This window comes from Orcinus orca, chromosome 2 (assembly GCF_937001465.1).
Source record: "Orcinus orca chromosome 2, mOrcOrc1.1, whole genome shotgun sequence".
Lineage (NCBI taxonomy): Eukaryota > Metazoa > Chordata > Mammalia > Artiodactyla > Delphinidae > Orcinus > Orcinus orca.
Genome location: NC_064560.1, coordinates 176113910 through 176139810, shown reverse-complemented (window position 1 = coordinate 176139810; position 25901 = coordinate 176113910). Strand labels below are relative to the sequence as shown.

At 49.4% G+C, this 25901-nt stretch overlaps 1 protein-coding gene across 5 annotated transcripts in view; it reads right to left on the bottom strand.

Annotated features, from left to right (window-relative positions):
* TMEM63C (transmembrane protein 63C) overlaps positions 1–25901 on the bottom strand; it is a 135750-nt gene that overhangs the window by 41303 nt on the left and 68546 nt on the right. For 3 of the 5 annotated variants that reach the window (XM_049705202.1, XM_049705211.1, XM_049705216.1), the window contains exon 2: positions 17273–17414. The exons of the other annotated variants lie outside the window; for them this stretch is intronic. The gene's annotated coding sequence lies outside the window, so the exon portion shown is untranslated. The remainder of the gene's footprint in view (positions 1–17272; positions 17415–25901) is intronic. 5 annotated transcript variants of the gene reach the window in all.

Sequence of the window (25901 nt, the reverse complement as noted above, 5' to 3'; positions counted from 1 at the left end):
GCACATGCCTCTGCACTCCAGCACACTCCCGTAGCCCAGGGGCCGTGGGGAGGGCCTACCATCAAGCAGTCACAGAAACCCTCTGTGGGCATGTGACCTCCAAGCTGAGACGTGAGGTGTCAGAATCAGCACAGTGCAGTGGGGAAGCATGGGCAGAGGGAACCGTATTGGCAAAGACCCAGAAGGGAGACAGAGCATGGAGGTTTGGGAAAGTGAAAATGATACTCGTAGCTCTAGTATAGGATGGATTGCTGGTCTGTTCTTTCATTTGTTCATTCATTCGTTCAATAAGAATCCATTGAGTGTCTACTCTTGCCAGGCCCTGTGGAGACCCTGGAGGTACAAACATGCCGTCCTCTTTAGGGAGTTCACAGCCTTTGGGATCCGGGGAGGGGAATGCTGTTGAGAGGCCTGGCCCAGGCTGCCATTCTGCCCAGGAGGACTCCAGCTACAAGGTCCCAGCCTCTAAGCTTGGAGTCGGGTGGAATCCAGCCAGCAAGGTTGTGTCAGGTGCAGGCTTTCAGCTCACCTGGCTGCCCAGCCTGAAGGGATGGTGAGGAAGGAAAGGAGAGAAGAGAGCCTCACCCCCACCTCACCACCCTCCTCAGCAGCAAACAAAGCAGTAATGAGGAAGGCTGCTGCGTTGCCATGGAAACACAGAGCAGCACCCAGCCTTTTCTCCTCACCCCTAAACCATGCCTGGACCTTCCTTCTCTCTTCTTTCCGGAAGGAGAGCTTTCTGGAGGTGGAACTAGCTCTTGTGTGTGAAGAAGATGACAGAAAGCTTTCTGGAGACCAGAGTATCGGCCCTGGAAATAATAAAACTTGAAATTTGGAGGGTACTAAAGGAACACAGAGTAGGGACACCAACCTGCCTGGTGCAGGGGGTGTAAAGGAACTCCTCTCTTTGGGCATGAATTTCACAGCAGAGCACAGGGAGGCTGTTCAGAGCATCAGGGAAAAGTAGGCTCTCTGGACCCAGAGTGTCTGAGCTTAAGTCCCAGATCCACCCTTGCTAGCTGTGTGAGCATGGACAGTGACTTCACCTCTCTGAGCCTCAGTTTCCAAATCTGGAAAGTGGGGATAACAACAGTACTGCCTCTCAGGGTTATTGTGAAGATGAAGTAAGATAATTCACATAAAGCCCTTTACATGGTGCTTGGAAATACATGTGTTCAAAATTAGCCAGCACTGCCATCATTGTCATTAGCTTCTTTGTGAGATGGTAGTAAGGGGCCCGGACGGGACCATTCCTAGCATCCTTCCCCCTACTTTGCTCTGGAACAGGCAAAAGGAGAGCTGCAGAGCATGGGAAGGACCTTACAATATCCTCCAACTGCAGCCTGGGGCTGGTGCTGCTTCTGCTCTTCCTGTACATGGAAAGCAAATGTCAGCCTTGCTTTTTGGGCCAAGGAGGGGGGATGGTGTTAAGGGTGATTGGTGAGTCAGGATTCTCAGGTCCCTTCAGTTGCACATCTTATCTGATAAGGTAGTGCGAGGCCTTCCTCCCTCCCGTTTCTGCCCCATCTGCCTCCTGCAGCACAAGCTGGAGGCTCAGCAGTCCCAGGCCTGGCCAAAGTCTTCCTCAGAAACTGGGAAAAGGCTTCAGAAAGAACTGGCTTTGCCCTTATTACTCCTCTGGTCCATCGTTCACTTCCAGGCTTCCAGACCTGGCCTGGTTTCAGCTACTGCCGTCCTAACTAGACAGGCCAGCACTTTGCTCCCCACTTCTCCTCCCCACTTGGCCATCTCAAGGCCAAGTCCAAATCCCAGAGTTTAGGTGGTCCAGGAAGCCCTAGAAGCGGCCAATCTTATTAACCCCTAATGCTTTATTGAGCATTTATTATAGGAAAATCTTTCCTATTGAAGTACTAGCTCATTTAATCCTCAGAAGTACCCTAGGGTATCGACTCTCCCCTAGATGAAAAAGAAAATTAAGGCTCACGGAGGTTAAATAACTTGCCCAAAGTCACAGTGCTGGTAAGTGGCAGAGCTGGGCCTTGAACTGGGCAGTTCATAACCCTCTGCTCTGACACCTCCTAGACCCTCTGGGCCTCTGCTGGGCTGGCAGTGCTGGGCAGGAGTCAGAGGGAGGGGATGGCCTCGCTCAAGCCCTAGTCCAGGGATAGAACTTTTCCCAGCCTCTCAGGGTGGTGCAGTGGAAGGTACTGTGGACTGAGGGATCCCAGGAGAGCCGGGCTCTAGGCCACCTGTGTGAACTTGGGCAGCTGCCTTCCCTTCTCTGGGCTGGGGTTTTCGGAGGAGGCTTCCAAGGTCCAGGCTGGAGCCAGGATTCCAGGTGTCCCAGAGACAGCCTACAGCCACACGGCCTGCATTCCCGGCACTGGCTAGAGCTGACTCTGCTCCACCATCCCCATGAGCTCTCAGGAACTGGTCCATAGGGCCCGCATTTTGATTTGGAGAAGCAAATCACTGTAGTCACAAGCCACGTCCTAGGAGAAGAAGCTGTGGGGGGGGAAGTCACCCCGATCCCCCCCCAGGTCTCCCCCCGCCACAGAGTACACAAAGCTATAGCACCTGCCCTGCACCCCCTGCCATCTGGCCTTCTCAGTCTCTTCAATAATTCATCACCTCTTGTTAACAACAAGAAAGATTATTCCCCATGGTTCTGGACCTTAAAAAAATAGCGTTCCTGGCCATGGGCACCCCTCCCATCTCCCTTTCCTCTCTGGGTCTTTCCTTAAATCCCCTTTGCATGCCCTCTGCTCTCAGATCTGCTCCCACCCCCAAGCTTTCCAGGACAAAAGCTCAGGGGCTCAGGTTCACTCTCACCACTAGGGGGCAGTGGCTTTGAGCACAGGGAGGAGGGGAAGCGGGTGTAACCGCCGTGAGGTTCTGGTTAATGTCTTTCCCCACTCGCCACGCAAGCTGGCCATGACTCTTCCCCAAGTGTCAGTAAGCCCTTCCTTGCTCTAAACTGCTCTTGGGTCTCCTCATATCTTCACAGGATGGTTTGTCCAACTTTACACATGAAGAGACTGGGTCACCAGCAGGCGAAGACATCTACCTAAGGCTGGGAAAAGTGGTAGATTTGGGATCAGAACTTGGGTTTTCTGGTTCCCCATTCAGCACTCTTGGGCTTGGACCAGTGATCCTCAGCCTGGGGTTGGGGACACTGGAATTACCTAGAAGGTGTTTAGTAGATCCAGATACTCACGCCCCACTCCAGACTTTAGGAATGAGAATCTCCAGTCAATTCTTATATACAGCCAAGAAAGAGAAACACCAGCTTAAGATTTCTAGGGTTATTTGCATCTAGATAAGGAGTTCTTGAAGATCCCAAAGGTTTTCTGACACCCCCTAAATAAGCAGGGAGGATGAGGAGATTTGGGAATAAAGGATGGAAGCTCAGTGGCCCCTTAAATCGTGCCACCGTGGGGCAGCTCATGAGACCGGTCCTTATATTCCTCTCTCCGGAGAGCTCCCCTCCCCTTCATTTTGAGTCTGCGGAAAGTTGGCTGGAAATCTAGAGGCCCACACCACTTCTTCACTTGAATCCCCAAACTCTTGCATTTCTCCCTATGTCAGAGATCGATGGCCTGGCCACTTCTTCACGGCGCACCATGCCTGCCGTCTGTCCTGCCCCCATATCTATCAGGGCTGCTCTTCCTGCCCTGACTGAGCTTGAGCCACTTCTTCCTGGCCTTGGCTGGAGTCTTGGTCGCAGCAGCCTTACAGCCCCTGGGTCCAGCTCAAAGCCTTCCTCCAGTGAGCAGCCCGGTCTGTACCTTGTCCCCACCCTCTTTTCACAGCCGGCCTTTGCTACCACCACCTGGCACAATTCTCCTGGTTTTCCGTGCACAAGAGTGGCCAGTTCCCTGACAAATCTGTGGGCTTTTTTTTTTGCGGTACGCGGGCCTCTCACTGTTGTGGCCTCTCCCGTTGCGGAGCACAGGCTCCGGACGCACAGGCTCAGCGGCCGTGGCTCACGGGCCCAGCCGCTCCGCGGCATGTGGGATCTTCCCGGACCAGGGCACGAACCCGTGTCCCCTGCATCGGCAGGCGGACTCTCAACCACTGCGCCACCAGGGAAGCCCTCTGTGGGCTTCTTGATGGCAGGGCCTATGTCATTGCGGTTCCCCCACCATGACCAACATTTATAGGGCTCAAGGAAATAGACGGGTCTTTATCCAGGGCCACATTTGGGGCAGGAAATAAAATGTGGGTGATTTGCATATGCTTGCATAGTGTGCAGAGAGTACCTGAGTCATTCATTTTCACCTCTCCACAGCACATAGTTGGTTAACAAGTCTTGCGCCTCATGTCACAGCATAGAGGAAAGGGAACGTATGATTTGGGGTCAGGAGATCGGGTGTGGATCTGGCTCTATTATTTGCTAACTCTTACTTAACACCTTGCTGCTCAGTTTTCTCTTTTATAAAATGGACATAATTATGTCCATCCTGCCTATACCAGGGTGCTATGAAGATTGCTTAAAGGAGATAATAAGTGGAGACATTTTTATAAACTATAAGTACCCCAAATATGGGTGGCTGCCTCTGCTATTCTCTTCCTAGGATCGAGGATAGCCCCTAAATGATCCCCTCCATCACCCTTGTGGCCAGCCCCAGCACGGGGTGAGCGGGTTGGTGTTCCATTTTGCGATCACGCCAGCTAAAATCAGAAAGGCACTCAGCACCACGGACAGCGCCACATAGAGCAACTCATTTCCGCTGCTGCTTCTCTGTGCCAGGGCTCTGTGGGCAGTGCTTGCTGATACCCCTGGCCCAATAACGAGAAGGCCAGGTAACAGCTACTGAATGAGCTCTACGTGCCAGGCACTGTGCCAAGTCTCCTGATGCATCATCTGGGTTAACAAACCTATCAGATCGCCCGTTGGATACGGTCGATGGCCTTCGGCATCCATCCCCACCTCTTTCTAGTGCGCCTTCCTCTACTGCAGAAGCTGGAAAGCTGAAAACTACATTTACAACACCCCTTTGCAGCTGGGGTTCTGAATACAGATCAGGTTCAGTCGACGAGATGCACTGGAGATAGGTTTATAAGGCAGAAGTGGGGCGGAGGCCATCTTCTTGCTGTTCTTGCTGTGCTCAGCTGACAAGCAATGTTGAAGAGGGGAAGGAGCTGTCTGCAGGAGATCAATGCCCAGTCTTTGGCTCCCGGGGAAGGGAGGGCAAGAAGAAACTGCGGTGCAGGCTGCAGAGGCTCCCTGGTCCTGGCTTGCAGGTGAGAGGATGTGAATTCCTGGCTCCAGTAGTCCCATCCTGGCTGTGGCTGAGGAGCAGTTTGGCTAGTGGGTCAGTTCTGTTCTGTTTTAAAGACTCAGGTTCTAACTCTTCTGGTGATTTTATGAGCATGTAATTCTCTGGTTTAAATTCTATTTGCTTAAAGTTCTTGAAGTGGTTTTTGCTTCCTGTACTAACAACAGGTAGGTACTATTATTATCCCATCTTGGGCACAGAGAATCTCAGGCACAGAGAGGTTAAGTGACCAGCCTAGTTCAGGCAGCCAGTGAGCAGTGGGACCTGAGCCCAGGACATCCACCTACCCAGCCCCCTCCTAATCATTTTGCTGTGCGCCACCCCCAAGGCAGAGAACACCAGCAAACATCCCAGCAAACAGGAATAAAGCCCCCAGGCTAAATACAGAAGCTAAATGGAGAAAAGAAAAAGATGACAAAGAATTCTGGAAACGAACTCCAGGCCTGAGTGGACACAGCTCACGACAAATCCTCAGAAGAAGAAGGGGAAGGAGACGACACAGATGCTTGTGAAGGGCCAGGCATGGCACTGGTGCCTTCATATGTTTATCTCACTGATCATCACTCACACCTCACGAGCAAGCTAAGAGGTAGCAGCCTAAAATGTAGGTACCATCAGTATCCCCATTTTAAAGGTAGAGAAACTGAGGCTCAGAGAGCTCAAGTAATGGGCCTAAAGCTACACAGCTGGAGAGAGACAGAGGCAGGATTGCAATCTAAGGGTCTGGTTCTACTACATCATGTGATCTCTGAAGGCACAACTGGGGAGAGAGCTGCTTTGCCCATTCCAGGAGGGCCGTATTCCTGGGGTACAGGAAGACAGCCCCCCCCCCCACATCTGTACTACATCCAAGGGACTCTCCACTAACAGGGAGGAAAGGCTGCGGTGGGCAGAGGGAGCTGCAGCACAGTCAGGGGAGATGGTAGCCATTTGGACCCAGGATGGAGGCTGAGTGCGCCGACTTCCCCCTCACCCGTCTTACCTCTGGGACCTCCATAGGAGGCCCTCTTCTTGCTGGGAAGGTTCCTTCCCTTGCCCACCAGACCCTGCACCCCAACCCAGGGCTCATGCCTTTTTGCCTATGGCCCCCAAGTCGGTGAGCAGCCATGATCATGTCCAAATGGGGCTGGGGGCAGGGGCGAGGCAGTGATGGGGATGTGTTCGACACCAGCCCCTGGGAGCTGGGCAGTGACAGGGGGACACTGGGAGATGGAGGGGCAACTGCCTACTTGTGCCAAAAAGACGAAGTAGGAAGTAAAAACAGGATATAATGACGTTAAACTAGATGATTTCAATTCTAAACGAAAGGTGGGGGATGGGGGGAGAATAAAAAACCAAAATAATGCCTGTAGAAAAAAAGACCAGTTATCCCTGGGTGGTGAGACTATGTTCTTTCACTGGTCTTTAAAAAATTTTTCTGAATTTGAAAAACTATTGAATATGAGCATGAATTATTATTTATAATTAGAAAAAATCATATGTTAAAAGGCAGGCTTGATATTTCTAAGCCTACCTACAATCAGCTTCCCTTCAGCCTTCGGCATCAAACCGTTCTTCTTCCCCCCTCAAGTGCCCACATTTTGACCAGCTACCACTCAAGCTTGTCAGGGGGGTCAAGGGGGTAGTGCGGGGTGCAGGGGCCTGGCCCTCGGGGTGATAAGTGGTCCAGGGGTTCCTGTGCAGGCTGCCTGCTCAGAAAGAAGACTCAAGGCCTGAATCTGAGGCCGCCTTCTCCTCCCTCCAACCGCAGGGCCTGGCTTGGCCAGGTGCAGGAAGGTCAAGGCTTGACCTTGCACCACATGGGCCAAGGGAGCCGCCAGGCCCCTGGGGTCAGCCTGGAAGCCGAGGCAGCTCAGTAGCTCCTCTGGCAGCTGCGGTGCTGACCGCAGTGTGAAGACCCAGGTGCAGTGATCAGGGAGGGGGCTCCGTGGCTCCCCAGCCCAGTTCTCACCTGGGCAGGTGGGGGCCAGCCTGCCCTGCCCCCTGCTCAGCCCCTCCCTTCTTCCCCAGCCCACCCCAATCAATCAGTGGAAGATGGGGACCACTTGGCGGATGGTCTGAACCTAGATTCCCGTGGGGAAGGGAACAAAAGAGACACAGGAGCCTCCTGGGCTGGGCCTGACCTCTGGGCTGTCTCTGAGGTGCCCGACAGGCTCTGGTGCACACTCCCTTCCAGGTTATGAAGTGTGTTTACAGCCATCATCCCACCTGACCCCCAACAGCCCTGTGGGGGCAGGAGTGATGACTGTCCCCATCTTACCAATGAGGATGCTGAGGCCCAGAGAGGGTGAGGAGCCTGCCCAGGGTCACACAGCCAGCAGTGGTAAAGCAGATGCAGGTGGGAGTCTGAAGCCAGCGCCTGAGCTTTTCCACAGCTCACTGCTCCTTCTGACATCTGAGCTCTTGACTCCTGGCCTGCTCCAGCGGGAGGACCCCTTGGCCCCAGGGACTCCTCCAGTCTTAACTCCCCCATCTCCCTCTAAGAAGCCTCAGTTCCAGCAGATGGGTAGACCCCTGTCCCTCAAAGGCCTTGGCTTTCTCTGCCCACTCCATTCTTCCGCTTTGTGGAAAGGCCTCGTGAGCCTCCCCACGACAGGACGCTCCACTGTCAAGCCAGCTCAGCTCCGCTTCCTCCAGGCACCCTGGGTCTCAGCAATTTCGTCCTCCCCTCAACTCTTAGAGCCCTCACTTATCCTTTCTAGAGTTCTCTAAGGGTAGTAGGTGCTAAAGAGAATGAGATGTGTCTCTCGCTTCGCCAACCTCATTCTAGAAGGGACATGGCAAAGGCCTTGCTTGGCTAAGAGGCAATTAAAATATATAGTGTGTAAAAAGGGCTGCCACAGGGGCAGGGCTCGCCGTGAGGGGAGCTGAGCCCAATCTGGAGTGTCTAGGGACCCTTCCAGGATCAGGGGAGCCTAAGTTGTCCTGCAGGTCATGATGGACTCTGTTGGAAGGGCTCTCTGTAGCTCTCCCTAACTTGGCCAACAAGGTCTGCCTATGGCTCTAGCTTCGTCTCACCCAACTCTCCCCTCATTTCCATCCCCTGGCCCCTCTGTCTGTCCCTCAATGCCTGTAGCATGCCACCTTCCCTCTTGCCACAGGGCCTTTGCATATGCTTGTCCTCCTACCTGGAATGTTCCCCTTCCCATGAGTTAACTCGTTCTCCCACTAGTTGATCTCAGCTCAATTTCTGCTTCCTTAGGGAAGACCTCCAGACCAGGTCAAGCCCACACATTCCATCCTGGGAGACAGACATAGGGGGCATTTAGATGTGGGTCCCTAGGGAGAGCTAGACTCCTTGGGTCCAAATCCTGCCTCTGCTGTTTACTAGCTTCATGTCTTTAGGTGAGTGTCTTAACCTCCCGGCCTCAGTTTCCTTATTTGTAAAATGAGAATGTTAATAGCATCTACCTTACTGGGTGGATGTGAGGAGTACATGAACCAATTCACGTGAAACACTCAGAACAGTGCCTAGCACATAGCCATGGCTCAACACAGTGAAGTGTTATTTCCTTGTGAGTACCTAGTACCTCTGATTTTATTTATGGGATGACACAGCAAACGGCTGACTCCCCCAGTGGATGGAAAGCTCCTTGACGACACAGCCCAGGGCTGGATTTGCTCATTATTTTCTCTGCTGTGCTGGGTAGAGCACAGTGCTTTACAAATATTTGTTGAAGAAAGGGACGATTGGCAGTGGGGCTAGGGCGGGTCTCATTTGGCCCCAGGATCTCAAACTCAAGAGTGTTTTGGCTGGAGAGGCTCTTACAAATCCTCTAACCTAAGCCCCTCCTTCCCCAGATGAGCGAAGGTTGCTGCTGGCTAACATTTCCCTGGCTTCCAGTCTCACAGGTCTCCTGCCCAACTCCCTCTCCCGCTGCGTTCTGCTCACTCAGTGGATTGAGGGCATGGTGAAATCTTGGACTGAGGCATCCATTTCTGTCGATTTAGGGGAAAAAAAGTGACACGTCATCTCATATCTGAGGGTTGTGGAAAAAAATACATGCCCACCACAGCCTTGTGAAGCTGCAGGCTTCCATTCAACCTGAGTTATTGCCGTAATTCCCGTCTCCGTGGTAACAAGGCCAGACTAAGCCTTCAGCTAGCGGAGACTGGGCAAAAGGCTTGTCTGCAGCAAGACCCCATCCCCCAGCCTAAGATGCCAGCAGTGTTGTTCTCTCTTCAGCCTCTTCCCTGATGGATTCCTCTGCAGGAGTCCTGAGTGGACTGAGAGAGGAGGGCAGGGGAGATGCAGCCACAGCAGAGGGCCCAGTCCATCCCAGAGTCAGCCCCAGTTAGAGCCGGGATGAAGGCGCCTGCAGCAGAAGCAAATAGACTGGATGCTACTGGGTGCTGTCCTACCCCAGCTGTGTCTGCTGCCACAGGGGCTCTGGTGGATGGTGCCACATGCTGGGGGAGACAGAGAGACCCAAGGCTCTGCAGCCGGGAGGCTGAGCCCTAGTCCATGCAGACCAACCAGCTGTTGATGATTCGCTGGTGTGCAGACAGAGCCAGCCTTAACTGAACACCTGCTCTGTGCCCGGCACTGGACTAGGAAGTGGGGAGGAAAGACACATAGCAGACGGACCTGCCCTCAGTGAGCTCACAGTCGGGCCAGAGCACACAATCAGAACAAAGAGGGACAGGTGCTCTGTTCAGTGAAGAAAGCAAGATGCAGATGCCATCTCCCATGCACCTGCCTGCGTCTGGACTTTCTCCAGAAGGAGACTCAAGGAACTCTTGACAGTGGTTGTCTCCTGGGAGAGGAATACCACCTGGGGGGTGGAGGCCAAGGCAGGGAGAGGAAGGCTTTCTTTTCATGATATTTTCATGTTAATTTTTGGATTTTGTACTAAGTTCACATCTAACCAAATTAAGCCAAAAAAAGCAAAACAAAGATGAAAAGCACCACGTGACAGGTACTACAATAGGGTGTGAACTTTGTGCTGGGCTCGGGGAGGAGGAACCGGCAGCTCTGACATCAAGGGACTCAGAGTTCTCATCTGCAAGGGGTGTGTGTGTATCTGTGTGGGTCTGTCTCTGTACCTGTGTGTTTGGGATGTGTGGACCTACTGGGTTACATAGTGTCCCTCCAAAGTTCATGTCCACCTGGAACCACAGAATATGACCTTATTTATGTAACTGTATATGGTGATGGATGTTAACCGGATGCTAACTGGACTTACTGTGGTGATCATTTTGCAATATAAGCAAATATCCAATCATTATGTAGTATATCTGAAACTCACATGATGTTATCAATTATACCTCAACAACTGGGGCTTCCCTGGTGGCTCAGTGGTTAAGAATCCGCCTGCCAATGCAGGGGACACGGGTTCGAGCCCTGGTCTGAGAAGATCCCACATGCCGCGGAGCCACTAAGCCCGTGCACCACAACTACTGAGCCCGCAAGCCACAACTACTGAAGCCCGCGCCTGCACTCAAGGCACTGAAGCCCGCGCACCTAGAGCCCGTGCTCTGCGACAAGAGAAGCCACCATAACAATAAGCCTGCGCACTGCAATGAAGAGTAGCCCCCGCTCGCCACAACTAGAGAAAGCCCGCGCGCAGCAACGAAGACCCAACACAGCCAAAAATAAACAAATAAAATAAATAAATGTATTAAAAAAATTATACCTCAACTAAAGAGAAAGAATACACCCTTATTTAAAAACAGGATCTCTGCAGAGATAGTTAGTTAAAATGAAGCCATACTAGATTAGGGTGGGCCCTAAATTCAGTGACTGGTGTCCTTACAATAAGGCTACATGGAGACACACAGAGAAGAAAACCATGTGAAGACAGAGGAACAGACAAGCAAAGGAACAGCCAGGGCTGTCAGCAACCACCAGAAGCTGGAAGAGGCGAGGAAGGATTCTTCCCCAGAGGCTGCAGAGGGAGCGCGGCCCTTCCAACAGCTCGATCTTGGACTTACAGCCTCCAGAACTACGAGAGAACAGATGTCTGTTAAGTCACCCTGTTTATGGTCATTTGTCACAGCTGCCCTAGGAAATGAATACAATAGGTCTATGCATTTGTGTTTGTGTATTCTGAGGTGTGTGTATCAATGGGTTTTGAATGTGTGTGTATCTGTGTATGTTTGGGCGGGTATTTGGATGTGCTTGGGAAAGTGTTTATGACTGTAATTTTTTTTTTTTTTTTTTTTTTTTTTGCGGTACACGGGCCTCTCACTGTTGTGGCCTCTCCCGTTGCAGAGCACAGGCTCTGGACGCACAGGCCCAGCGGCCATGGCTCACGGGCCCAGCTGCTCTGCAGCATATGGGATCTTCCCGGACTGGGGCACAAACCTGTGTCCCCTGCATCGGCAGGCGGACTCCCAACCACTGTGCCACCAGGGAAGCCCTATGACTGTAATTTGAATTTGGGGTGCTTGTGTGCGTTTTGGGGTGCATGCGTGTTTACGTGTTCATATATGTGTAGTTGAGTTACGTGTGTGCGTTTATGTATGCGTGTATGTGTGTTTTGGTGTGTTTGTGGGCATATGTGTATACAGCCAATGATCTATCTCTAGGGTCTCGCTCAGCCCTACCATTCCAGAAGCCTGCCCTGGGGCCCCTGCTGTGGAGGCTGGTCTCCAGAGGATGCAGGCCAGTGGTCGTGGAGAGGCACTAGCTTCAGGGTAGGTTGGAGCAGCACCCCGTCTGGCCTAGAGCCACCTGGGAAAGAGGAGGTCCGTGGGGAGAGTGTCCTCCATTGCGCCTGTCCTGTCGGCCTAAGGGTTTCAAGGTCAGGATGTAGGTCTAGCAGGAGCCATACTCTGGGGGCCTAGCCTGACAGCCTTCTTGGAAGCCTTCGGCAGAACAGAGGCCCCTGAGAGAGAGACCCCCTCCCGTGAATCTGAGTTACTTTGAAACATTAGAGCAGTGGTTCTCAAACTTCGGTACGTCAGCATCACCTGGAGGGCTTGTTACACCACAGATGGCTGGGCCCCACCCCAGAGTGTCTGATGCACTAGGTCTGGGGTGGAACCTGAGAATTTGCGTCTCGAGTAAATTCTTGGGTGATGCCGACACTGCTGGACCTGGGACCTCGTTTTGAGAATCACTGTGTTAGACCACACGACAGGGGATGGGGTTCCTCTTCCCCCTTGCGTAGGCCTTGCAGCAGGCTTCCAGCTCTTTTAGGACAGGCCCTGGACAAGTCAGGGCTGGCAGGCTTAATCCTATTCTCACAGTCTGTCTCTCACAGTTACCCACCTGTCACTCAGGAAATCATTTATTCAGCAAAATAATGGGCTCTGTTCCCTGCACTCAAGGCACTTACAGTCTAGGCACAAGATTCTGGTGGGTACACAGACCCCCAAAGAAACCACGACACGTCTGCATAAGTGGACTCAGGAGGGCTGCTGAAGGGATGCTGGGAGCGTTGAGGAGGAGCCCGTGACTGAGCCTGGGGCAATCTGGAAAGGCTGCCTGGGGCAGGTTCCAGCCAAGGCAGCTCTTAAGGGAAGAACAGCAGTAGCTACACTAATTGAAAGCTTACTGCCAGGTACTGTGCTAAGACTTTGCAAGCATGAGCTCTTTCAATCCTCACAACAATCCCCAAACGGGAACTATTGTCACTGAAGGGAGATCTGAGCCCAGTCTGCAGCCTCATTCCCAGCCTCGAGGATCTATGGGGATCCTGACCTGAAGGAGGAGCTGTGGTGTGGAGGCCGGGGCAGGACATTCCAGGAGGAGACCATGTGTGCATCCCTGCAGAGAGGGTGGTGGGCTCAGATTGTGTCCAGGCCTTCCTGCTGGAAAGGCACCACCCCTCCGTCGGGGCAGCAGACTAGGGAGGGACAGCCCGCTGGCTGCCTTGCTGCCTTGGGCAGGAGCTGGACAGAGGCAGAGGGGCGTGCTCTCTCTCTGAGTGCAGCTGCTCCAGTGAACGGTGGGAGCCTCATGGCAGAGGCTGCAGGTCTGCCTCACATGGCTTCACTTGGCCGGGGCCAAAGTGGGGACACAGGGGCCTGAGACTCCCAGTGCTGCAGGGGTGCGGCCCACTATGTACAGACTTGTTTGTGATGAAGTTTAGCCCTGAAGACAGGCTGAGGGGTGACTGGCTGGCACAACCTCCATGACTTCGCGTGGCCCCCAGGCAGTCTCTGTGTGGCTCTAGGGGTCCCTGACCTCCTCAAGTAGAGCACAAGCCCCCAGGCCAGGGGCCAGCCTCCTTACAACCTTGCTCCTGCCCCTTGGGTGAGGGGTAAGGAAAGCCACTCTGAGCCATGCTAAATGAGTACTCAAATAGTGACCTGAATCCAGAGGATGGAGCCAGAGGAAATGAGCTCCAGCCACAGCAAAAGGTATTCTAGTTAGAAACCAAGAAGCACTGGCCTAGGATGCTCACGAGACAAGAGAGACCTTCTTCTGGGGAAGAAGAGGGGCCTAACCTTGTGTCTTTGACAGTTCGCCTGTCTGGGAAAAATATGGTGGGGAGTTATCTCTCCCCTTCCTTCACTAGCTTCTCCATCAAATCTTACCTACATTTTAGTTCCTTCTCTCCTTTCCTGCTCACCTCCCATTTCTGCCTTCTTTGTCTGAGTAGGCAAAGGCTCTCTCAGCTTGTCTCAGTGTTGCTGCGGGCCTTTGAGCCTGGGCACACTCAACTCAGCCAATGTTCACTCAGCCCTGTATCTGCTGGGCTCTGCCTGTCAGGTGGGAGATCAGACAGTTAAACCAGTGCCCACACCCAAGGCAGCATAAGGGCCACGCAACGAGAAAGGTACAAGCCAAGGTGATGGGGCTAAAAGACCATAGCCTCAGGGGCCAGGGAAGGCTTCAGAGAAAGGCACGTGGGATTCCTAGGCTGGCAGAAACCAGTGGGGGCAGGGGCAGTTCAAGCAGAGGGAACAAGTGAGTGGAGAAGGGAAGCATAGCATGGAATATTCCAGAAATAGCAGGTAGACTGGCTTGGCTGCAGAAGTGGGGTGGGAAGAATCTTGTAAGATAATAGGCAGGTTGGGGACCATGAGGTCCTGGATTTCAGGCTGAATGATTTGCACTTGATTGTGCAGGCAGTAGGGAGCTATTGAAGGTTTCGGAGGAAGAGCATGACATTATCTGGGCTGAGACTGGAAGGGATTCTAGATTTTGCTCCTCTGTTAGGAGCTCCCGAAAGGCACCTGGCCCTGATTCTGAGTCCACAGACTTCTCAGGGGTTCCCAAGGGGATCAGACAACTGGTGTCTCAAATGTCACCTTTTTGGTGAGGCCTATCCTGATGACCTTATTTAATAACTCAATTTCCCCAGCACTCCCCATCCCCTTTGCCTTCTTTGTTTTCCCATCACATTCATTGCCTTCTAACATACTTCATCCATGGTTTACGCTGTTTATTGTCTGCCCCACCCTCATTAGAATGAAGGCCTCTTGAGGGCAGGGTCCATGTCTGTTTTACTTGCTGCTGAATGTTCCAGTGCCTAGCATAGTGCCTGGAATCCCAAAAAATCCATTCATGTGTGGAATGAATCAAGAGAAAAATACCACCCAGCATGAACCAGCACAGTCTGGTTTGTTTCCTCCCTGTCACTTCGCTCCTGGCTTCCTAAGCTTGGCAGTGCCTGAGTGGAAAAATCTCTGAGAAAATCAGACAGAATTCTGCTTCTTCCCTGCTGCGCCTCTCACCCTTGCCAGGAGTCTGAGAAGATTTGGACTGTTCCTTCTTCCTTATGCTGCCCAAAATGCCACCACTTCCCTTCATCTTGGAGTGGGGGCCAGTCGAGGAAAATTTCAGTTAAGGGAAGCAAGAAGCTTGCAGGACTAAGGCAACCCCACTCGGTAGCCTGGAAGAACAACTCTGATGGACTCATCAGAATAACTGCACATTAACGAGCTTCCACCACTGCATGCGCTATACAGGGGCTCTAGGCATTTTGTTCCATTCTGACCTCCCATCAGCCCTATGGAGTGGGAATTATCCTCCCATGTTACAGATGGAAAAATAGAGGCTCAGAGAAGCTAATGGATAAGGCCAAGTTCTTCCCACCAGGTGAGGAGCCCCATTTTGAACATGGATCTATCCTCCTCCAACCCAGTGCTTGCTCCTCCATGGCACATGGCCTCTCTTCTGGCAGACGAGCAGCTGAGATGCGCGGAGCAGAGCGGAGCTTGCTGAGTTCTCTGTCCAAGGTGCCACATCGTGGGTGGTCTCTGTTGGCCTCGGGCTTCCCACCTGAGCTATGGAAGCTGAAGTTTTGGCCACGTCCCAATGATGAACGAGGACAATGACGTCACACCTGCCACCTGGCCTGAGCTCATCAGGGTGTGAACACTGCCCGTTCTGGCCCGTGGCCAGGCGTCCTCTCCTCACTCCGGTGTGCACCATGAGAGCTGGAGTCCAAAAGAGGGCTCCCTGGCTTTGCGGCCCCAGCAGATGCAGGGAAACCAAACCTACCCCTGTGTACAGATCTAGCTCCCCACCTGTGGGGAGGCCAAAGAGCTTGGATCAAAACCCCAGCTGTGGGTTCCCAGCCGAGGAACGCAGTTAACCTACCTGGAGGGTAGAAACCCTCTCTCTCAGCAAACATTCAGCAGTCACTAAATAGGCAATGGGGAGCCACGGATGATTTTAGAGCAGGGGAGTGAGATGACTGCGCGGTGGTTTAGGGAGGTGAATCAGGCAGCAAAGCATGGTTGGGGGAGAACAGGCTTTCGTAATGATCCGAGCTAACGTGTTAAGCACTCACTTACTGAGTGCTAGAGTTGTTTCAAGTGCTTTACAGATATCAGCTTTTCTCTTCATAGTAACCCTAGGGGGTAGTACGTTGTTATTCCCATTTTACAGATGAGAAGACTGATGTGTAGAGAAATTACAAGGCTAGTAGTTGGTGGAGCTGGGAGCTGAACTCACCTGGCTCCCAAGCCTGCCTCCTTTACCATTATTTGATGCTGCCTCTCACAGTGATCTGGCTTGGGGGAACAAGGGTCCAGCATGGTCTGGGCAGTGGGCAGGGCCAAAGGAAGAGAAGTGGAACGCTGCCTGCGGTTTAGACCCCTTGCCTTGGAGGGCTCTCACACGGCCAGACCAGGAGAGTATAAGGGAGATGTGAACATCAAGCACTTTGATCTGAACTGAAAAGAACTATAGCTCAGATCACTTTTATTGATAATAGCAACAATCACAAGGTTCTTGGCCAAGAGCCCATACAGGATAACTTCTTTCATGGAAAAGAAATTTTAGAGACTCTCAGACAAAGAAATCTTATCACAGTTATAGCCTCCCTTGACTATCCAATCCTTTCTTCGTTTTATGTATTAACTTATTTACTTAAATAGGAGAGAAAGCCTCACTTTGATGCTAACCTGGCTTTAACACCTTCTAGCTTTGGAGGTCTGATCACCACCAGCGTGCCTTTCGCAAAGGAGGTTGAGTTTCTGGGAGTCACCAGGTAGATGGAAGGAGAGGGAGGGAGCAGGGGCTCAGGGTGGCTGAGGCCATGTGGGGAGGAGGCAGCTGCACCCAGGAAGGGCCCTGAGACCCAGGGCTTCCTGTGCTGTTTTAACAAGATTACGCTTGATTCCTCTGAGATGTTCGCCTACACCATTTTAAATGACACTATTCATATAAGTAATGCTTGAGAAGTTAAAAGAAATTGAGGTTGGAACATATCACTGAGTTCTTCCAGCTCCAACAGTCTATGAAGATACCATCTGTCTTAACCTTTTCCCAAGGAAAAATTGTCAAGAGGCAGGGAACTCTCAGAAGAGCCTTGTCAAGGTGGGACTAGGCCCGTTCCCAAACTGGAGGCAGCTGGGCAGAAGCCACTGAGGACTCAGCTAGCAGCTCGGGCTGGGGGCATCCTAACCAGAGCCAGAGAGTCTCTGGCCCCTTTCCCAGGTCTCAGGAGCCAGGGTCACCTGGGACAGTGTCCTTCCTGGCCTCTCCTGTTAGGCTACGGATTTAGGAGGGCTGGGGAGGGCCTTTGCTCAAGCGTTGACTAGACAGCCACGGGTCATGGGCTTGAGGAAGGAGCTGGTGGTAGGGGCTTTGCCCTGCTGGGCAGGATGATGGCAACAGCACCTACCTGGAGCAGCAGGTGAGGTCGGGGACTCAGGAGATGGGCTGTCACTGGCCCTCCCTCCTCTTAATCAGTCCTCAGGTGCTTCCAAGCATCCCGGCTGAGTCCCTGCTTAATTCCTGACCACAAAGATGGGTCCTCCAAGGCTCTGTGGCACAGGGACAAAGAAGCGCTCTCAGGGCAGGCGGGCATGGATTCCAGTCCTCCCTGAGCCTCCCTGTGGCTCCTCCCCCAGCCCAAGCAGGCCAGGCCCCTCCCAGGTCCAACATACTTGTCAGCATGTTCCCACAAGGCCTGACTCAGGGGAGCTCTGATGGGGTGAGGGACACCCAGGATGCAGCCATGACCCCCAGTCTGCCCCCCACCTCCACATCCAGCTGCCTAGCCCTGGGGTGGCTGAGCCAGGAAGCCATCCTTCATCGCAGATGGGCAAGGGCCCAAAGGGAGGGGGACCATGGACAGAACACTGCACTGGAGTCCCGGCACCTAGGTCCGCTCTGCTACTTCCCCCTGGTGAGCTAGAACACTCCCACTTTCCCTCGGTGGGGTGGAGACTTCAGCTAGATACACAGACACTGCCTGCAGGGCTGAGCTGGGGAGATCAGAGGGACCCATAACCATCAGGTGACTTCAAGTACGACCAGGATCATCTTGGGGCGGAGGTCTTGCTAAACTGCAGGTTTAAGGGCCCTATCCTAGCCCATCTCCAGGAAGGTGCCTGGGAACATGCATTTTAACAGGTTTCCCACGTGAGTGCAAATGAACTAGGACTCGCTGCACTATGTGCTGGGAAAGGGTCTACAAGTCCAAGGATGAAACTTTGAGCATACGCATGAGGGGGTCATCAGTCCCTCCCCTAAAAGCAGCATCATAGGAGCCCAGTCTCTGCAGCAGACTAGTCAGGGGCCCTGGGCAGCCCCTGAAAACCTCTCTGGGTCTCATTTTCCTCATGGACAAAATGCAGATTGGAGATGACCTCTTGGGCCCTTCCAGGTGTAAAATTATGAATGTAAGGAGAGGTGAACCCACTGAGAAGTAAATTTATAAAGAAAGTTCAGGGAGCATTTTAAGTAGTATTCTCCCTGTATAAATAGTTTTTCTTAAATTCACTTTTTGAATTCTGAAAATAACATACTTACGGTGGGACAAATCAAACCATTCAAAATAATGCAGAACGAAAAGTCTCCCTGCTATTCCAGACCTCTGTTCCACTCCCAAACATAAACATTGTTAACTTTCCTGTTTGTTTTCTTCAAGGATTTTTCCATAAATATTGACAAATATATATCTATGCCTGCATCTTTATTTTAAACCCAACCAGGACCATATTCCCGGTACTCTATCTTTGTCTCTTAGTTAGTATACATCCCACATCTCTGCATACCAAGAGGCAGATCCTTCATTCCTGTAACAGTTCATAATGTTCCACTGAAGGACGCACTATGATTTACACAAATCTGTCCTTGTTGGTGGACGTTTAGATTGTTTCTACATTTTTGCTGCACAAACAAAGCTGCAGTAAACAGCTTTGGTTATACATCTTTGTGCATAAGTGTGAGGTTAGCTGTAGGATAAATCCCTAGGCGTAAGGAGTCAAAAGTTAGGTGGATCTAAAATTCTGATATTGCCAAATTGTCCTCCAAAGACGATGAACCAGTTTGCGCTGCCCAGCCACGCGTGAGGAGTGCCTGTTACCCCACCACCACCCTTGACAACACTGTGAATTATCGAAGTTTTAAACTTTGCCAATATGCAAGTTGAAAACGGCAACTTGTTTCAATGTGTAGTTCTTTAAATATCAGAAAGGGCAGGCATTATTTTCATGTTTATTGATTGACTGACCTTTGCATTTATTTTTCTGTGAACTATGTTCTTTCTAATTTATCTTACTGATTTTTAAGAGGTTTTTCTAAATTAAGGCAATTAACTTTTACTGTGTTACAAATTGTCATTTGTCTCTTTTTTAAACTTTATTTATGGCATCTTTTGTTTACAGAAATTTCAGATTTTTTTGTAGTCAAAAGTATTTCCTGGGGCTTCCCTGGTGGCACAGTGGTTAAGAATCCGCCTGCCAGTGCAAGGGACACAGGTTCGACCCCTGGTCCAAGAAGATCCCACATGCCACAGAGCAACTAAGACTGTGCGCCACAACTACTGAGCCCGCGTGCCACAACTACTGAAGCCCACATGCCTAGAGCCCGTGCTCTGCAACAAGAGAAGCAACTGCAGTGAGGAGCCCGTGTACCACAATGAAGAGTGGCCCCCGCTTGCCACAACTAGAGAAAGCCTGTGCGCAGCAATGAAGACCCAACACAACCAAAAATAAATAAATAAAACAAAATAAATTTATAATAAAAAAAAAGTATTTCCTACTAGAGGATCCTAAAAATATTTGCCCATGTTTTCCACTAGTATTAGGATTTTTTTTTCTTTTTAATCTTTGCTTCTTTTTAATTTTCTTTCTAGAATTTATTTTGGTGTTTCAAGTGTGGTAGGCCAGCTTTATTTCTTCCTCCAAAGGGCTAATTGTCTCAAAGTCATGTTTGGATAATTCATTTTCTGCCCATCACCCCTCTACATTCAAAATCTCAGTTTAACTACGTATTAGGATAGATAACAAAGAGTCAAGTGCTGAGTCAAATGCCAACTTCATTGGATCCAGGAGAAGTTACCTAACCTTCCTGTGCCTCAGTCTCCTTGTCTAAAAATGGGGTTAACCGAATTATGTAGGGGAAAATATAGGGAAACAAAGTATTGTGGGGATTTTCAGGCAGCTCACTAAGAAAAATATTATATTATTTCTATGGATTTTAGGATATGTGTGGTACTTGTCAGCTTTCTGGCACATTATTTGATATAATTTCATTTCTCATTCTAAATAAATAAATATTTCTAACTTTGGGAAGAAATGAGGACAACAATAGCACCACTGCTTAGGGTTATTATGAGACTTCAATGACTTATTTCAGAAAAAGGATGTAGAAAGATGAAACTATGAGACTCACCTTCGCTGTAAAGACACACACAGGCTATAAGTGAAAGGATGGAAGAAGATATTCCATGCAAATGGTAAACAAAACAGACCAGGGGTGGCCACACTTATATCAGATAAGACAGACTTTAGGTCAAAAGCTGCCACAAGAGACAAAGAAGGATATTATATAATGATAAAAAGTCAATTCCCCAGGAAGAAATAACAATTATAAATATATATGCACCTAACAGCAGAGCACCCAAATATATGACGAAAGCATTGACAGAATGGAAGGGAGGACTAGAAACACAATAATAGTGGCAGATTTCAATAAACCTCTTTCAATAATGGGTAGAACAACCAGACAGAAGATGAATAAGGAAACAGAGGACTTGGATTCAACACTATAGACCAACTGGACCCAATGGACATATATAGAACACTCCACCCAACAGCAGCAGAATACACCTTCTTCTCAAGGGCACGCAGAACATTCTCCACGATAGATCACATGTTAGGCTACAGGTGAGGTCCACAGAACAGTGTCTGGCACGTGGGAATTACTATATGTTGGTGATTACTATTATCATCACCACATAGTAAACGTGCTTGGGTCTTTGTCTAGATATACTTTTTTGTTTCATTGATCTGTGAGGCAGTTCCATCACTCGACAAATATCTATAATTATGTGTGAAGACCTGTTCTAAGTAAGTGTTGGGAACCAGGAGTGAGCAGCAGTAATAAGAGCTGTTCCTGCCCCCTCGGGCTAGACTCACTTCTAGTTATTTTTAGCACTTTTACTGATATAAAAAATATTTTTTTCATTATATATATATATATATATATATATATATATATATTTTTTTTTTTTTTTGTGGTACGCAGGCCTCTCACTGTTGTGGCCTCTCCCGTTGCGGAGCACAGGCTCCGGATGCGCAGGCTCAGCGGCCATGGCGCACGGGCCCAGCTGGTCCGCGGCATGTGGGATCTTCCCGGACCGGGGCATGAACCCGCATCCCCTGCATCAGCAGGCGGACTCTCAACCACTGCGCCACCAGGGAAGCCCCATTATATTTTAAAAGAGGCTAAAGTTTATATACAGGAAAACGATACATTTTTGTTCTTAATACTTATTAGCAGTTATCTTAGTATATTCCATTATTATTTCTAATAGTTTTTCAGTGGACTATCTTCTTTTTTCTCCAGATGGCCAATCTCATCATCTACAATTTAAATTGATAAACTGGCCTCCTTTTATAACTCGCATTTTCAAACTTTGTATTGGCTTGTACTTCTAGGGAAGTGTTAAAGAATGAAGGTAATGATGGTCACTTGTTCCTTGTAGGTATCTCTTTGTACACCCATATACACATACATACACAAACACATAAAATGTTAAGCTATACCCATCTATTCCTATTAAGTAAGAGTTAAAATCAGGGACATATGTTGAACTTTATCAAATGCCTTTTAAGTATTTTTAGCGTTTTTGGAGCTGCTTATATGATTTTTCATCTCTTTTGAACTGTTAGTTTGTTCAATGATATTAATAGTTCTCCTAATATTGAATCTATATCTCTGGAATATAACCCCACTTGCTTGTGGTATATTCATTTTTTAAACATAAGGTTGTGTGAGTCTGTTTCTAGTAATTTATGAATTTTGCACCAATATTCATAAATGAGATTTTTTGTAGTAGTTTATCTCTTTTTTGTGTGTGTGCTGTTTTTGTCAGTGTTGTGCTGGCTTCATAGACTACTCTGGAATCTTTCCTTCTCTGTGATTTGGCACAGTTGGTGCAGTTTAAATAACATTGGAATTATCTCTTCCTTGAAGCTTTGATAGAAATTAAGAGCTATCTAAACCTGGGGTTTTTGGAGTGGAGTTTTATGAAAACTCAGTTTCTTCCATGATTATTGGTCTGTTGGGGTTTTCTAGTTCTTCTGGGGTCAAACTGATGATTTGTATTTTCTCAGAAAACTCTCAGTTTCAGATGGTTTTCAACTTGCATGTGGTCGAGCACAGGATCCTTAAAGAATTCTTTCTGTTTTCTCTGTATCACTGGCTACTTCTCCAATTTAATGTTCAATGTTATGTTTGGCTCATTCCTCCCCCAACTCACATTAGATTATCTGGATTTAAAAAAATCATAAAGTGACACATGATTTTTTTTTTCCAGGAGCCTATTTACTATATGCACAGCCCACAAATAGAGGAGCTAGAATGAGGGATGAGGATGAGGAAAGTAGCAGGGGAGGGGCAGCTTGATAAACATTTGAAAAGTGCAAAGAGCCTGCCCACCTACTCCCTGGCCTTGAACACCCTACATCTCCTTTCCCCAACTCCCCCCACCCAGTTAAACCCACCAACTCCCACCCTTCCTTCAACACCCAGCTGTCACCTCCTCTTGGAACCTTTCCTGATTTCCCTGGGAAACGTCAGCACCTTTCCTCTGACATCCCAGATTACTCAATTTTTTTTTTAATTTTGAAAAATTTTAGACACAAAAAAGTTAAAAGTATAAAACCAACAAAATTAACAAATGTTAATATTCTGTGGACCTAATCAAACTTACAAGCTTTTGCACAGCGAAGGAAATCATAAAAAAAACAAAAAGACAACCTATGGAATGGGAGAAAATATCTGCAAATGATGTGACAGACAAGGGCTTAATCTCCAAAATATACAAACAGCTCATACAACTCAACAACAAAAAAACAAACAACCCAATTGAAAAATGGGCAGAAGACTTTAATAGACATTACTCCAAAGAAGGCCTACAGATGGCCAGTAAGCACATGAAAAAGATGCTCAACATCACTAATCATTAGAGAAATGCAAATCAAAACTGCAATGAGGTACCACCTCACACCCGTCAGAATGGCCATCATTAAAAAGTCTACAAATAACAAACACTCGGGGCTTCCCTGGTGGCGCAGTGGTTGAGAGTCCGCCTGCCAATGCAGGGGACACGGGTTCGTGCCCCGGTCCGGGAAGATCCCACATGCTGCGGAGCAGCTAGGCCTGTGAGCCATGGCCGCTGAGCCTGCGCGTCCGGAGCCTGTGCTCCGCAACGGGAGAGGCCACAACAGTGAGAGGCCCGCGTACCACAAAAAAAACAAAACAAAACACTGGAGAGGGTGTGGAGAAAAGGGAACCCTCCTTCACTGCTGGTGGGAATGTAAGTTGGTGCAACCACTGTGGAAAACAGTATGGAGGTTCCTCAGAAAACTAAAAATAGAATTGCCATATGATCCAGCAATCCCACTCCTGGGCATATATCCGGACAAAACTATAATTCAAAAAGTTACATGCACCCCTATGTTCATAGCAGCACTATTCACAATAGCCAAGTCATGTAAACAACCAAAATGTCTATCGACAGATGAATGGATAAAGAAGATGTGGCACATATATACGATGGAATAGTACTCAGCCATAAAAAAGAACAAAATAATGCCATCTGCAGCAACATGGAAGCAACTAGAGATTATCATACTAAGTGAAGTAAGTCAGAAGGAGAAAGACAAATACCATATGATATCACTTATACGTGGAATCTAAAATGTGGCACAAATGAACCAATCTACAAAACAGAAACAGACTCACAGACATAGAGAACAGGCTGGTGGTTGCCAAGGGGGAGGGGTGGGGAAGGGGAGGGCTGGGAGTGTGGGATTAGCAGATGCCAGCTGGTATATACAGGATGGATAAACAGCAAGGTCCTACTGTATAGCTCAGGGAACTGTATTCAATATCTTGTGATAAACCGTAATGGAAAAGAATATTAAAAAAATCATGTCTATGTGTGTATAGCTGAGTCACTTTGCTGTACAGTACAGATCGGCACAACACTGTAAATCAACTCTACTTCAACAAAAAAAAGTTTAAAAAAACCCAAATGTTAACATTCTGTCATTTTTGCTTCCGATCTTTCTTGTTAAAAGAAGTGTTATAAATTAGAAGTCCTTTCTTTTCCCCTTTCAGTCTCAGTGCCCTCTCTCTGCTTCTCCAAAGACCAGTACAAGCATGAACTTGGTAGGTATTACAGCACTGCAACATGTTTGTGTCCATAAATCATAGACATTGTTTTGTGATTTTTATTAAAATTAAATTTTCACTAATGGTACTATTCTACAATTTCCTTTTTCTGCAATATTGTTTTTGAGATTGATGCACGATAATAAAGGATATGTGCGTGTGTGTGTATATATATCAACTTTTTGAGGTATAATTTATAAAACATAAAATTCTCCAATTATTTATATTTTAACTGCTGTTGTAACATCACATTTTTACTTGTCCACTTCATTACTGTAGATATTGAGGTCGAGACCTCTTTTTTTCTGTTTCGAACACTGCTGCCCTAGATAGCCATGGAACCGTCTCCTTATGCACATGTGTGAGTTTCTCTGGATAATTATACAGCCAGATGTGAAACTGTTGGTCATAAAGTATGTACATTTTCACCTTTAATTGCCATTGCCCAAATGTCCCCCGGTGTTTGTACTGCCATTATTGGAGCATCTCTGAAGCTGTTGTCATTATCTGGTGACATGCCTACCTGCCCCTTCCCCATGAATTACTGGAGGGCATGTATGTGACTGGCACTCAATGAACACGATAAATGAAAGGATGAGCTCACCGTCTAGCAGAAGAGACAGACTCAAATGGGACAAGCGCATTAAAGGCTACGAGACCTCCTGTGGCTGGGATCCAGGGAAGGCTTCATGGAGGAGAAGGCATTCAAATTGGGGTCTGAAGACCAGGGAGACCCTGAACAGATGAGGATGGGGATAAGGGCAAGGACTGGGATGGGGGGGGGGGAGTGGGTGGGACAATCCAGGGTACATTTGCTTTGCCAGAGTAATGGTTCTTAGCCGAGCTGGGGGTGGGGTGTGTGTGTTTTGTAAAAACTTCAAGGTGATCTGATACCTCCCCTGTCCCCATGCAGGAAGAGCCTCTGAGCTGGAGCAGGGTGCGAGGGAACGGTGAAGGAAGCAGGAGGACAGACTGGAAAAGGTATTTGGGGCTTAATCCAAGATGACCGTTCAGTGGCGGGCTCTGGGGAGCCAGTAAGAAGGGACCAGGTCAGAGCTGGGCTCCAAGATGATTCATCTGACAGGCAGGCAGGTAGCTGCTCTCGGCCCCTGGAATAAGGCCTATGTCAGAGAGCCCGCTCCTCCCAACCTCTTTTCCTCCTCTGTCTCCGGGAAAAAATCAGGGCCGTGGGGCCTGGGTTTCCTCCCCAGACCCACAGGAGGGAGGGAGCTCTACCTGCTCCCCCACTTGGCAGCTCTGGGAGCCCAGGCCAGGGGCTTGCACATTGCTTCCTGTCCCCTCCACGCCCCCTGCTCCGCGCAGGTGCCTGGACCAGGGCTCCGAGGAGTCCGTCTGTGAAGTGCGGAGCATCTCTTCCCTCTGCCTGGGCTCAGGCATCCTGAATACGCCTTCAGTGTGTCCCAGGGCATGGGTGGGGTGGGGTGGGGTGGGGTGGGGTGGGAATCCTATCCTTCCATTTTCCCTGTTGCCCTTCAGCAGAACCCAGCTCTGGGCACCCTGCCCAGAGTGGAGGGGAAGGGGAAAACGCATGACCTTCACTTCATCTTAAGCAACTTCAGCAAAACCACCAGCAGCGGCAAGGGCAGGAGAGCTGAGGA